This window comes from Pinus tabuliformis, chromosome 4_1 (genome assembly GCF_031772625.1).
Source record: "Pinus tabuliformis cultivar Carrire ecotype Pingquan chromosome 4_1, CPIR1, whole genome shotgun sequence".
Classification (NCBI taxonomy): Eukaryota; Viridiplantae; Streptophyta; class Pinopsida; order Pinales; family Pinaceae; genus Pinus; species Pinus tabuliformis.
Genome location: NC_142303.1, coordinates 406,030,437 through 406,044,651, shown reverse-complemented (window position 1 = coordinate 406,044,651; position 14,215 = coordinate 406,030,437). Strand labels below are relative to the sequence as shown.

The 14,215-nt window shown below is 38.1% G+C and overlaps 1 pseudogene; it reads left to right on the top strand.

Annotated features, from left to right (window-relative positions):
* Window positions 1-7,048: 7,048 nt before the first annotated feature.
* LOC149176045 (protein SMALL AUXIN UP-REGULATED RNA 12 pseudogene) lies at window positions 7,049-8,011 on the top strand (annotated as a pseudogene).
* The last annotated feature ends 6,204 nt before the right edge of the window (window positions 8,012-14,215 follow it).

The following is a 14,215-nucleotide window of genomic DNA, read 5'->3' as shown; positions in this document are numbered from 1 at the left end:
TGGCAAAAATAATTTCGAGATCTGGAAGGTCAAAATGCATGATCTGCTGGTACAGCAGGGCGTGGCGAAGGCGTTGTTGGGCAGGTCCAAACTGCCTTCCCCTGTGACAGATGATGAATGGTCTGAATTGGATGGAAGAGCCTTGAGCGGAATTCGGTTGTGTTTGGCTGATGATGTTTTATTTAACATCGTGTCAGAGATGACTGTCGCTGGTTTGTGGACGAAGTTGGAGAAGCTGTATATGACAAAATCCTTGACAAACCGGATTCTCCTGAAGCGGCAGCTTTATGGTTTGCGGATGAAAGAAGGTACCTCGATTACTGATCACCTGAATGTTTTTAATACCTTACTAGTGCAATTAGACAGTCTAGATGTGAAATTTGATTCAGAGGATAAGGCAATAACTCTATTGTGTTCATTGCCTGAATCCTGGGATCACTTTGTTACTTCCATAAGCTTTAGTACAACAGACATCCTTGAGTTTGACGATGTTGTTAGAGCCTTGTTGTCTGAGGAGACGAGGAAGAGGTCGAATGCAGACACCTCTACATCGGAGGTAATGATGGCCAGAGGTCGCTCAAGAGAGAGACACTCCGGGGGCAAGCATAGCGACTCTCGTTCAAAGTCCAAAGGAAAGAAGACAAAGGTGAAGTGCTGGCATTGTGGCAAGGCTGGACATCTGAAAAAGGATTGCTGGAAGCGAAAGCAGGCTGCTAAAGAAGGCTCGTCGACAGAAAAGAAGGAAGCCAACACCACAGATACAGGTTCAGTATCTGGTTCAGGTATGAGTGATGAGGTATTGTCTGTTAATATGTCAAATCATGATCAACATTGGTTGCTAGATTCCGGTGCATCAAACCACATGTGTATACATAGAGACTGGTTTAAGACATATAGATCAGTGAATGATGGAGTCGTGTACATGGGTAATGATGTCACATCTAATATTGTGGGGATAGGAAGTATACAACTGCAAATGTTTGATGGCACAACCAAATTGTTAACTGATGTGAGACATGTACCAGATCTAAGAAAAAATCTAATTTCATTAGGAGCACTGGATACGAATGGATATAAAACTGTAATTCAAGGTGGAGTTATGAAAATCTATAAAGGTATCTTACTAGTGATGAAGGCTAAGAAGGTAGGAAATCTTTTTCAATTAGAAGGTAGAACTGGGTCAGATCATGTGTCGCTGTCTGAACAGGACAATAGTTCCATTCGCTTATGGCATCAAAGGTTGGGCCATATGAGCGAACGAGGGTTGAAAATTTTGGCTGACCGCAAGTTGCTTCCTAATCTAAGATCTGGAAAGTTAGATTTCTATAAACATTGCTTGTTTGGAAAACAGAGTAAACAAAAATTTAAAACAGGCAAACATACTAGTAAAGGAATACTTGATTATATCCATTCAGATGTTTGGGGTCCAGCCCCTACAGCGTCATTTGGTGGCTCGTCGTATTTTGTGTCGTTTATTGATGAATTTTCTCGGAAAGTATGGGTCTACATGTTGAAAAGGAAGTCTGATGTTTTTACATTTTTCAAGCAGTTTAGAGCATTGGTAGAAAACAACACTCGTAGAACTATAAAATGTTTAAGAACTGACAATGGTGGTGAGTTTACTTCCAAGGAGTTTGACAGCTATTGCAAGGATGCAGGGATCGAGAGACATAAGACCACGGTTTATACTCCTCAGCAAAATGGAGTTGCTGAACGCATGAACAGGACTCTTCTAGAGAGAGCAAGGTGTATGTTGAGTAGCGCCGGGTTGCAGAAGGAGTTGTGGACGGAAGCGGTGGCAACAGCTTGTTATGTGATAAACCAATCTCCATCAATGGCAATAGGCTGCAAGATTCCGCGAGAGGTATGGAAAGGACACCCTTGTGACTATTCTAAACTCAGAGTGTTTGGTTGTGATGCATATGCTCTAGTGCCTAAACATCAGCGAACTAAATTAGATCCGAAATCGAAAAGATATGTCTTTGTTGGGTATGGTGATGGAACAAAGGGATTTAGATTGTGGGATCCTACTACCCGCAAAATCATCATCAACAGAGATGTAAAGTTTAATGAATCCTCTCTTGTACAGTTAGATGTAGATAATAAATTGAAACAGGATGATGTATCTGATTTTCAACACATTCAGTTTGACAACACTTCAGATGATAGTCGTGATGACCATAGTTCAGATTCTAGTCATGAACAGGTTTCAGGGTCAGATTATGAACAGGGTTCAGATGGAGGTCATGAACAGGTCTCAGATGGCAATCATGAAGAAGTTCCTACAGAGGGTAGACAGCCAATTGTGGAAGCACCAGAAACATCCTTAAGGAGGTCTACAAGGATCAAACGTCCTCCAAGAAGGTATGATGATTATGTTACTTCAGTTTCTTTGACCGCTAATGATGATGAACCTTTGTGTTATCAGGAAGCTGTGGAAGGTTCAAAGTGTGACAAATGGAAAGCAACCATGAAGGAAGAAATGATGGCCTTAGGTAAGAATGGCACATGGGATCTGGTTGAACTTCCCAAAGGCAGGAAAACTGTGGGATGTAAGTGGGTGTTCAAGGTGAAACGGGTGTGAATGATACGGAAGACAGGTACAAAGCAAGGCTGGTTGCAAAAGGGTTTTCTCAGAAATCTGTCATAGACTTTCATGAGATATTTTCACCAGTGGTTAAAATTGTTTCAATTAGAATTGTGTTAGCATTAGTGGCTTTTCTTGATTTAGAATTACAGCAATTAGATGTTAAGACTGCTTTTTTACATGGTGATTTAGATGAGGAAATTTATATGGAACAACCGGAAGGGTTTGTTTAGTGTCGCAATGAAAAATTTGTCTGCAGGCTCAAGAAGTCATTATATGGCCTAAAGCAGTCGCCTCGGCAGTGGTATAAGAAGTTTGATTCTTTCATGTTGAGTCAGAAATATGTTAGAAGTGAATATGATCATTGTGTTTATTTTTAAAAGTTGAATAATGGCATATTCATTATCTTGGTATTGTATGTTGACGATATGCTTTTAGCAAGCAAAAGCATAGAAGAAATCAACAGGTTGAAGGCTCAGATGGCAAGGACATTTGATATGAAAGATCTAGGAGCAGCAAGAAAGATTTTGGGCATGGAGATTTTCAGAGACAGGAGCAATGGTAAGCTGTGGCTATCACAACAGAAGTATGTTGAGAAAATACTTTTGAGGTTTGGTATGAATAATGTGAAGCCTATTTCAGTCCCTTTAGCTTCCCATTTTAAGCTTTCTTCGAGTTTATGTCCTAATACCGATGAAGAAAAGGATTATATGTCTCGAATTCCATATGCAAATGTAGTAGGATGTTTGATGTATGCGATGATGTGTACGCGACCAGATATTTCTCATGCAGTTGGGGTTGTCAGCAGGTACATGGCAAATCCGGGTAAAGAGCACTGGTCAGCAGTAAAATGGGTGCTTCGGTATATGAGAGGCACAAGTAGTTATTGTATAACTTACAATAAGAGTAGTGAATCTGTTTGCGGATATGTTGATTCTGATTTTGCAGGTGATTTGGATAAGAGAAGGTCAACTTCAGGATATGTCTTTACTCTTGCAGGTGGAGCTATTAGTTGGATGTCAAAGCTACAAAACATTGTTGCTTTATCCACTACTGAAGCAGAGTACATTGCTGCTTCGCATGCTTGCAAAGAGGCAGTTTGGTTGAAAGGTTTGCTTGGTGAGTTTGGTAGGTTACAGGACAACATCAGGTTACTTTGTGATAGTCAAAGTGCAATACATTTGGCTAAGAATCCAGTCTATCATAGTAAATCAAAGCATATTCCAATTAAGTACCATTTTGTAAGACATGTTATCACTGAAAGGGGCGTTTCTCTTGAAAAGGTGCATACAAAGGAAAACTGTGCAGACATGTTCACGAAACCAGTTTTGTTAGAGAAGCTACGTTGGTGTTTGGCTTCTCTTGGCTTGCAGAAAAGATAAAAATAATAAACAAACAGGGCATCAGGCTAATTGTTGTCAAGGTGGAGATTGTTGAGATTTTTTCTGTTTTAGACAAAATAGGAAAGAATCCCAGTGTGTGACAACAATAGATATCTGTTGCTGGATTAGCTCCAGGTTGTTGGGAGCAAATTAATGCATCCTAAATTTGATGTGAGAGGCAGTTAGATTCTCTCTGCTATAAAATAGGTGGTCATACGGATAGCTGGGTGAGAGTGTGAGAGTTTCATTGATGTAATCTCCTGTTTGATTAATGAGAATTGCCGATGCCTTAGTTTGGTGGACGTAGCCCAGAATGGTTGGGTGAACCACGTTAAAAGCTGTGTCCCTGTGCATGATTTTAATTGCTGTGTTTATATTTCTCTGTTTGCTGTGCATCTGATCTCCAACATCGATGTGTTTCCTTCGTTCTTCTTTTAATAATCATATTTTTTTATAAGAATAATATGGCTCACAAATTGATACCCCAAGTTAGTGCTATTACACTGACACAGGGCGACGAAGCTCATTGAATACCCAATGACCCATTAAACAACTTCTTGTGCACTCTTGGCTATCGCTCCTCCTTGATTATCCTCAAGCACTGTTTCCCTGCATCCTGCATCCATTTTTTCCATTTTCATTTGAATTGTAAGTTTTCAACCCATCATACGGTTTTCGAATATGTTGATTGAGATCTAGATGGAAACCTAGTAGCATAGGAGGCGAGAGAAGTACATATTTCAATATAATCACCAGTAGGAGGTGTCAAGGCAAGAGCTACGTCTTAATATAACAAGATTATTCTCACTACTACTCCATAACACAGGTCTTTAGTTGAAAGGTATTCTTCGTTATCCTCCTATCAAGAAAATTTTGTCTCCCTCAATTTTTCATTGTCAGGATTATCTTGGGCTCTAGATGCCATTCCGATAAATGTTTTCATTTCTTTCACATGCTTGAAAATATGGACTTGCATTTGACATTTCTTTGTTCCAAGTAATATGTATTGTGCATCTTTTTTTGTTTTTAATGAATGACTTGAATAAATGTAACTTATCTATTATTCCATGATTTATTTGGTGGGATGGTGAATTCGTGGCTTTCAGAGAAAACTATTTGTCCATTGCTATAGAGATCGAGTCGTATTAATGGGAAAATGCCTCTTTCTTTTCTGAGATTTTATAGTGTTTTAATATAGTGACTTTTTAAATTTTTAAGATTTTTAAAATTTAGAAGATCAATGTTTCATTTTGACATTATTTTTTATAAAAGTGTAACAATTTAAGTATGGGGGATTTACGCAGTGCATTATATTAGATATCATTTTTGGGATTCAACTGCGTTAAGTAAGTCATTCAAACGTATGACCATTTCCATGAGAGGTAGTCGTAATTGACTAATTTCTCATGATTTTTGAATAGTTCACTTAGCACTCATTGCATCGGGTGATGCTCACAGGGGTGAAGAAGTGGGATTGAAACTAGTGAAATGTGGAGAACGAATCACATAGCATCAATCATCACTTCCGGGGCTTGCACCCGGTAACCAGGACTTCCCAGGAGGTCACCCATCCCAGAACTCCTCTGGCTCAAGCGCGCTTAACTGTGGAGGGGAAGTCCTGGTTACCGGGTGCAAGCCCCGGAAGTGATGATTGATGCTATGTGATTCGTTCTCCACATTTCACTAGTTTCAATCCCACTTCTTCACCCCTGTGAGCATCACCCGATGCAATGAGTGCTAAGTGAACTATTCAAAAATCATGAGAAATTAGTCAGTTACGACTACCTCTCATGGAAATGGTCATACGTTTGAATGACTTACTTAACGCAGTTGAATCCCAAAAATGATATCTAATATAATGCACTGCGTAAATCCCCCATACTTAAATTCAAAAAGAGTCAAGGGATCTCTACTTGAATGGTTCATGAGGCACAATACTTGCTAAGGTTTTGCAAATGGGGTAGCAAGCTAAGTGGGCTTGATTGTGGAAAAACTCCACAGTTAAGCGCGCTTGAGCCAGAGGAGTTCTGGGATGGGTGACCTCCTGGGAAGTCCTGGTTACCGGGTGCAAGCCCCGGAAGTGATGATTGATGCTATGTGATTTGTTCTCCACATTTCACTAGTTTCAATCCCACTTCTTCACCCCTGTGAGCATCACCCGATGCAATGAGTGCTAAGTGAACTATTCAAAAATCATGAGAAATTAGTCAGTTACGACTACCTCTCATGGAAATGGTCATACGTTTGAATGACTTACTTAACGCAGTTGAATCCCAAAAATGATATCTAGTGTAACAATTATTTAATATAACTTGTCAATAAAATACATTTTTTTTATAACCTTTCATTTTTGAAGAATTAAATGAATATATACCTTCCAATAAAAAGAGCCTTTCCCTCCCAATTTCAATGCTTAGGCCTATTCTAATATTCTTTTGAAATGTTATTTATTCTTATTGCCATTCAAGAATTGATATTCGATCAAACAACAACTTATGCCTATAGACTTTCACCAACCACAACTTAACGTCTTCTATCATTTTACAACAATAAAATTTAACACCCTCGAGACAAATCAATCAATCAAAGTACCTACCATAACTATTTACAACATGAAATCTTGTAGGTTTGTCTTTTTAAAACCAACGAGATCCATGCAAATCTGAATAAATCAAAGTTAACAGCCACCAAGTATGTAGAATGCATGTGTAGTCACATGCGTTTGAAGGCGTAGATAAATGTATTCAGTGTCTCTCGTACACATGCAAATCCCTAAGCCTGCCGGACATTTGTTGAGAAGAATATGCTAAAACTCCGAATACAATGGCAAGTGGCATATAAAACAGATGGGAGAAAATACGGTCCGATTGTTACTGCAACTCCATTTCCGTAATCTTCCAGCCCACTAACAGCTAGCTGCCAGTCCACTCCACTCCATACTTTTGGCGACGTTCTTGGAACTTCGCTAAATTTGGGGCCGTTATCGATTAGTTGACTAAAAGCGGCGGCCCCCAACTTCTGTCGCTATTTTCTTTTTTGTATTATTGCACGTCCGTAAATCATAGCATAAATACTTGATACCCACGGCGCTTTTAAGAGTCTTGGAATCAGGCTTTCTGAGGCTCCTTGGGTTTGTAATGGGTTCATGTTTCTCGCATCTCCGAGTCCCATGGTGATGAAAATCTGTTAACAATCGGTCTGGTCTGATCCAGACTGATCCGTTTTACCTGTGCAGTGTTTGTGGGTGTTTAGGGTTTTTTCTCGAGCTTTCCAATGCTCGCGACACGCAGCCTGACGAGTTCGTCCAGACCCCATCTCGCCGTTTAAGAGCTATCGCTAGGGAAGTGCGGGAAGCCCTGCGGGATTCGAAATGAACGGCAGCAGAAAAATTAACAGAATCCGGCAGATTGTGCAGCTGAAGCAGATAATGAAGCGATGGCATGCCCTCGCCCTGAACCGCAAGGTCTCGGCATCATCTCCTGCTTTTTACGATTCCGACGAGGAGTGGTGCCGGACTCCGGTCTCCGCGCCTCCTGATGTTCCAGAGGGTTACCTGGCAGTCTACGTGGGGAGAGAGCGGAGGCGGTTTATCATTCCGACGGACTATTTGAGCCGCCCCGTGTTTCGAACCCTGCTCGACCGAGCCGAGGAGGAGTTCGGCTTCGATCACAAAGGCGGGCTCACCATACCCTGCGAAACAGAGGTATTCGAGCATCTATTGAGAGCCCTGGCAAGAAACGAGAGCGTTGAGCACATTAACTTGTACTGCAAAGAACGAGGAAGCCCAGCGGGTTCAGTTCATGTTCATTCAAATCTTCTGCACGAGTCTATCATCTGAGAAACCCTAAATCTGTAAATTCAGTCAGTAGACTCTAAATAAATCGAAGCTCTTGTCCGTCCATGAAGCCGAAAAATCTCTGACTGAAAAAAACGGTCCATAACGAATTGCAGGCTGACTGAGATGTATATGACCAGGAAGCTCTCTCTTTCTCTGTGTCTCTTTTTGTTAATGAATATGAAAATGCATTCGTTTTTCTGTTTAGTCCTCAAATCTTGATTTCAGTGATGTGAAACCCTATTTTTGGAAATGGTTGCCCTGAGGTTTCTGGGTGGGAGTGGTTGGCAGTAGTGTTTAAGTGGAACTTTTTGGAGTTTGTAACATATCTTTGGTTGAAAAAATCAGATTTTTTTTCAAAAATAGTCTTTGGAGTTTGCAACAGATTTTAGTTATGGTGTCGATTTCTAGTTGTGGAGCCTGATTCTAGATAAATTGTATCTGAAAATAGTATTTGGAGTTTGCAACAGCTTTCTGATTTTAGACATATTACATTAAAAAATAAACTAGAAAACTTTTCAAAAATAACATTCAGATTTCTGATTGGATTTGGATTCCAGATAGATTACATTCGAAAATAAACCAACATTAAAAGACTACTCTTTCCGATCATGGTTGTCATATGACTCTACTGCTAAATAGAGGTCGTTTCGTTTCAGGCGTTTGTCTGAGATGTCAGTGGATTGTATGTTTTCTTATTATACGTGCTGACCGTTAATGAATATTGAGGCAGTCATAATAATAATAGTTTCAATGGCGCAAACTTAGAATAGCATCATTCTCTGTCCATGTGCTAGAAAGGGTAAAAGCAGAAGATTCTGAGAGTGAGTGAGCCCACACAATGTCCTCCTGCCTGCCATTTTTTTTTGTAGTTGCATACATATATATCGTGGGTGAATTGAATTCATACGCTTTGTTTCGTTTTCACATCGCCACTCAATAAATTTTCAATCATATAGGAAAAGATGAAATGAACGGAGGGCATTGCTTCTGAAGATTCCATTTTCGATGGAGCAAACACGGCGACGAATTAAAAAGAGTCAAAAAGGAGAAGGTGAATTATTGATTCTCTAAACAATGGGGAATCATTATATGACCGTAAAATTATCAATTTCTCGCACTTTCCCCTAGTTTTTGACCATAGAGGCTTTCGTTGTTTTTAATTGAGGATCTCACTTTTTCATTTGCCAAGTGGGAAATCCGAGCCACCTAATTGACTTCTCCTTAATATCAATATGTGATGAGTACATACGAGTACACTTCACTCTTGAGGTGTAGATTTGGGATAAGTATAATTGAGGATCTCACTTTTTAATTTGCCAAGTGCGAACTCTGAACCACCTAATTGACTTCTCCCTAATGTCAATATGTGATGAGTACATATGAGGACAATTCACTTTTGAGGTGTAGATTTGGGATAAGTATAGATGAGTACACTTAACTTTCAAGTTCAAGGTGTAGATTTGGGATCAAAATAGATGAGTATATTTAACTTTCAAAGTATATTCTTTGTAATATTAATATGTGATGAGTATATATGAGTACACTTTATTTTTGAAATCTAGATTGGGGATAAGTAGACATTTAAGTCTTAAGGTGTAGATTTGTGTGTTTATGAGAGGTAAAATTTTATGAAGTTATAGGTTTAAATTTCATGGGAAGGGTTAAGGGCGGCGATTAAATGTGAGGCATAATAGTTGTTCCAGGACATATCTATGTTTTACCAAGTTTTACACAATCTTATTGACAACATCTCGTAGTTGGGTATATGTTATTGACAACATCTCGTAGTTGAGTATATGTGTAGTGACTATATATGTGCATCGTTGGATCCCCCACAATAAATGTACTCACATAGATCCAACGATGCACATATACAGCTGTTGCGCATTAACTGTCGTGCAAAAGGCAATTGTCCAACCTGTTGCATGGCAGTTAATGTGCAATGGTTGTATATGTGCATTGTTGGATCCCCCACAACAAATGTACTCACTTAGATCCAATGATGCGCATATACAGTCGGTGTGCATTAACTGTCGAGCATTAGGTTGGATAATTGATGCATGTTATCCAATATGTAAACTCACCCTAGCCAATGCTTAACTTAAATTTTAAAAGAGTAGATAAACATTCTTAACATTACATTAAATTGTAATTAATAGATCCATTGAACACTTTGTAGTTGTCATCATCAACTATTTTACTTGCAATGCTATGTGAATTAGCCCGCATTGTCTCATGCCCTCAAAAAGATCATCCCTTATATCAACCTCATTCAACTAAGCTAAACATTGCAACTCATCTTTTCTAATTATAAAAATTTAGTGTATACTTTCATGCATGCTAAAAACATTCATCTTTTATGTAAATGTCTTCTACCTACACCAACCTTCACACTTAAAGCATTAAAGTGCACAATCTCTTTCGTAGGGTAGCTTTTAATTATTGATAATGAAGGAGATTAAAGCATACTATAAAATCTCTATAACATTTGATGCATATGCATGTCTAGGTTGTGACTTAGATAAAACACACTTCAATGACTTGGCAACACACATGGGCACCATGTTGTAGCTTGTGAGTGCACATTTTAGTAACTTGCGTATGTGTAACTCGACAACATGTGTACATGCCCCAACATTGCAGACATGATAGATCGAGATCATTACATAAGACTAAGTGTTATGCTAACAATTAACTCAAGGCACATTATGAAAGATGAATAGTCATTAATAATGATAAACTAAAATGTATTTCAATGTATAATATGTACAATGAGTAAGTTAGCTTCACAATCATTCACTTCTCTCTCTTCCATAGAGCTTTCACAGTTTGTTCTAATATATTATGCATATTCATTATCGACCCATGAGTTGACTAGTATACCATATGTAGATTGTGTTCCTCTCATTTATAGTCCACCCTCTTTAAGTTATTTTCTTATTTACATCTCAAATTAAGGTAAATGTTAATAATTTCCTTAATGATACATTTGTATTGTGTGGTAACCTCAGTGTATATAGATGATGTTATCGCATTAATCTAGAGAGTATTTTTATTTCAAACCCAATTTGCACCCCAACTCATTTTATACTTTGGTAAGGGTTTCTCCCATAGCTCAACTACAGAGTTTGCATGTGATAGGGATGAGGTAACATTGTTAGCAAGCACATGCCACTTTGACCTCTCCTCATTACATACAATTTTAGACATCATCTTCATACATGGCCATTAGGTGTTGGTCACATTTTAGGTTAGCATAATGGGGAGTTCGTGGAATGATGGCTTGGGATGTAATGAGAATGATGATAGAAGATAGCACCATCAATTTTCAACAAATGGAATGATGGTGGATTTTCCCCCATTTCTACCCCATGGAGTATTTGAGTGACCCCTTTGCTGTACGCTAGTTTGTTGTTTCTATCACATATTGTTGCAACAATTTCCCTTGTCCTCTTTCTACTCCTTGCATCTGGCTCTCATAGGTAGTTATAGCTCCACACTCCTACTACATGGGAAAGGTCTAATGCATTCTACCAAGATTGAGCTAGTAGCCCACATTGTAATAAGGGCGTTTCATTACTCCTTTCAACCTATAATCAAACATTTCCTTTGATATTTGAGTGTCAAAGTTAAGAGGGATAGGCCCGATCACTATGACAAGGAAATCAACTTCATAGTCAAGTATCTCATTTCCAATCAAGGAACCAATAGAGCCTAGGACACCAAGTTTCACCATACCTCATAGTTCTACTAGCTCACTCGGAATTTTGTGGCTCATGCCCTTCTCACTTAGGACATAGATTGGTTGGACCTTAAATAATGTCTTGATAAATTGAAAAAGAAAAATCACTTGTCAGTTACTCTTTGCTCATTTTTCATGTATTTTAGTTTTTCTCGATGTGGGTCTACTAAGAAGTATGTAGAGTGGGCACTGATTGGATGTGGAATTGAAGTCCTACATCCAATGGATGTCTACACTTGATGTTTGAGTAAACCTATAAGGAAATAAGCTGGAAATACAATAGAAAATAGTTTCCTTAATTTTTCTTTATAAATTCATAAATCTTATTTTGTTGTTTTAACTATTATTTTATTACTTTCCTTAGGAGGCCCATTTTAGCCCTCAAAATTCCCCTAATTGTTATTGCAAGAAGTCAACAAGGAATATGTACACTTTTATTTGATTGATAAGCCAAAAGAAATACTTAATAGTACATATTTTGACCATTTACATGTGAAATTTAAAGCTATGTTGGATGAGTTTTTTGATATTATTATTGATGATATACCAAGTAAATTACCTCCTACTAGCAGCATTAACCACCATATAGACTTGATTCTAGGAACAGTTCTTCCAAATAACATAACATAGAAGATGATTGCACAAGAGAATGAAGAAATAAAAAGACAATTGCAAGAGTTGCTAGATAAGGGCCTCATTAAGGAGAATTTGAGTCCATGTGCTATTCCTATACTACTCAACCTAAATAAAGATGTGGGATAGTGAATGTGTACTGATTCAAGAGCCATTAATAAAATTATAATGATGTATAGATTTCCACTTCCCCGCATTAATGATTTGATAGACTATTTGAGTGATGCCAAGTATTTCTCCATGGTTTTTTTTTTCTTTTTTGAGGTAACGATTAGTTTAGTTATGTTATCAAAAAGTTGGGTTCTAAGCTAGGACACATACAAAATTCAATTTTTTCTTCAAAGACACTAAATTGTTCATTCCAAAATGTAGTCAACCTATGACTGTGATGCCAGCCTAAGCTGACAATACTCACATTATGCAAATTGAATTGCATGTCATATACATGTCCAGGGAATTCTAAAATTCTGTATAAGGGAAGCCTTTATAATTCAAGGTTTAAGCTCTTAATTAACCTCTTATGTGGAAACATAACATCGGATGAAAACCCACTTTATCAAAGGTTAATTCTTTAAGAGGACATATTTCATTTAACTATCCATGGGTTACGACTTTGGGTTATTCTTAAACTTTGGCACTTATCAACCATACTCTTTGGTTAAAACCCAAACTTTACCCATAATACATTAAACCCACTCATTTCTACTATAACCCTAATATAATAGAAATACACATAAACCACACTTAACCTTACCTTTCTGTTGATTCACATGACTTTACACATTTTCCGACGCTCAACCTTTATCGCATTCAACCTCCACCATTGATTTCACTCCTTCATATCAATGGCTATTGCACGATCTCCAAACTTAACTCATTCACCTGCCGGAACTCAAAGACGTTAAATTTCTTTGAACAACTCATTGGGTCCACCCAAATGTTAACCTGTGTGCACTTTTGCGCATGATTACCATCTGATTAGTCACTGAATGAATTGTCAAGATTATTAGAACTCAACAAGGTTTTAACCTTGTTGAGTAAAACCTCATTGCGTTTGTTTTTTGGATTAACCTCCGCGAGTGTTAGCACGCGATATCCGTCCAATCAATCACCCAATGGATGAATGTGATCTATCTAGAATTCAACTGGATTTAGTCACAGTTCATAACTTTCTCATGTCTATTTTTTTATTACTGCTTACAGCTTTGAGGCCGCGCGAGAAACCACTTCCCATCTTTGGAAACTGCCCATGTGCTTAATTAGAAGCTTAAAGAACTCAACTTAATCTTCACCATTCATCTTATTTACTTTATCCTACACGACTTAATCCTGGTCGCCTATCTCCACCACTCCCGTTTGTTGATCTGAATGATCCAACGACTATGCTCTACTGCTACGTTCTTTTCACTATACTGTGTAATAGTGCATTTGTTCGAGTTTCTGCCTGTTTATGTGATTTCACCTTCCGGTCTTCAACTATTCTAATCCTAATCTTCAACTTCGTTCTATATTCCTTCGCTCTTCTATGCTTCCACTGCGTAACTCCTTAGGTTTTAAGAACCTCATAGTATACCTTCACTGTAACATTACAGTTTCCTCCAACTCTGTCTATGTGTAAACCCGATACAGTCTTCCCTACACTTGATCTTTATGTTCTACACACCTGCAACCATATATTATGCATAATTACTGCTAATACACACACAATCTATAATTCCATCAATCAACACACATCACACACTCAGGAATCGAAATCTCTATGTATATATGAACAAATAATTACATCATGAGTCTTTGTCTCACTCTGGCCTGATTTCCAATATCTGTGGCCTCTTACTTTCCTATCTACCTGTAGGCTACAATAAAACTCTCTAACTCTCGAACTAATTCCTAGTTAGCTATCCTTTTTCTATGCCTTTTTGTCTTACACTTATACAAAAAGATTCTATAAACAATTCCTGGTTTAGATCCATAACCTTCTCAAGAAAATCCTAAAATCTCTTCTTTATCTCTAAGGATCCTCTCTAATCCAC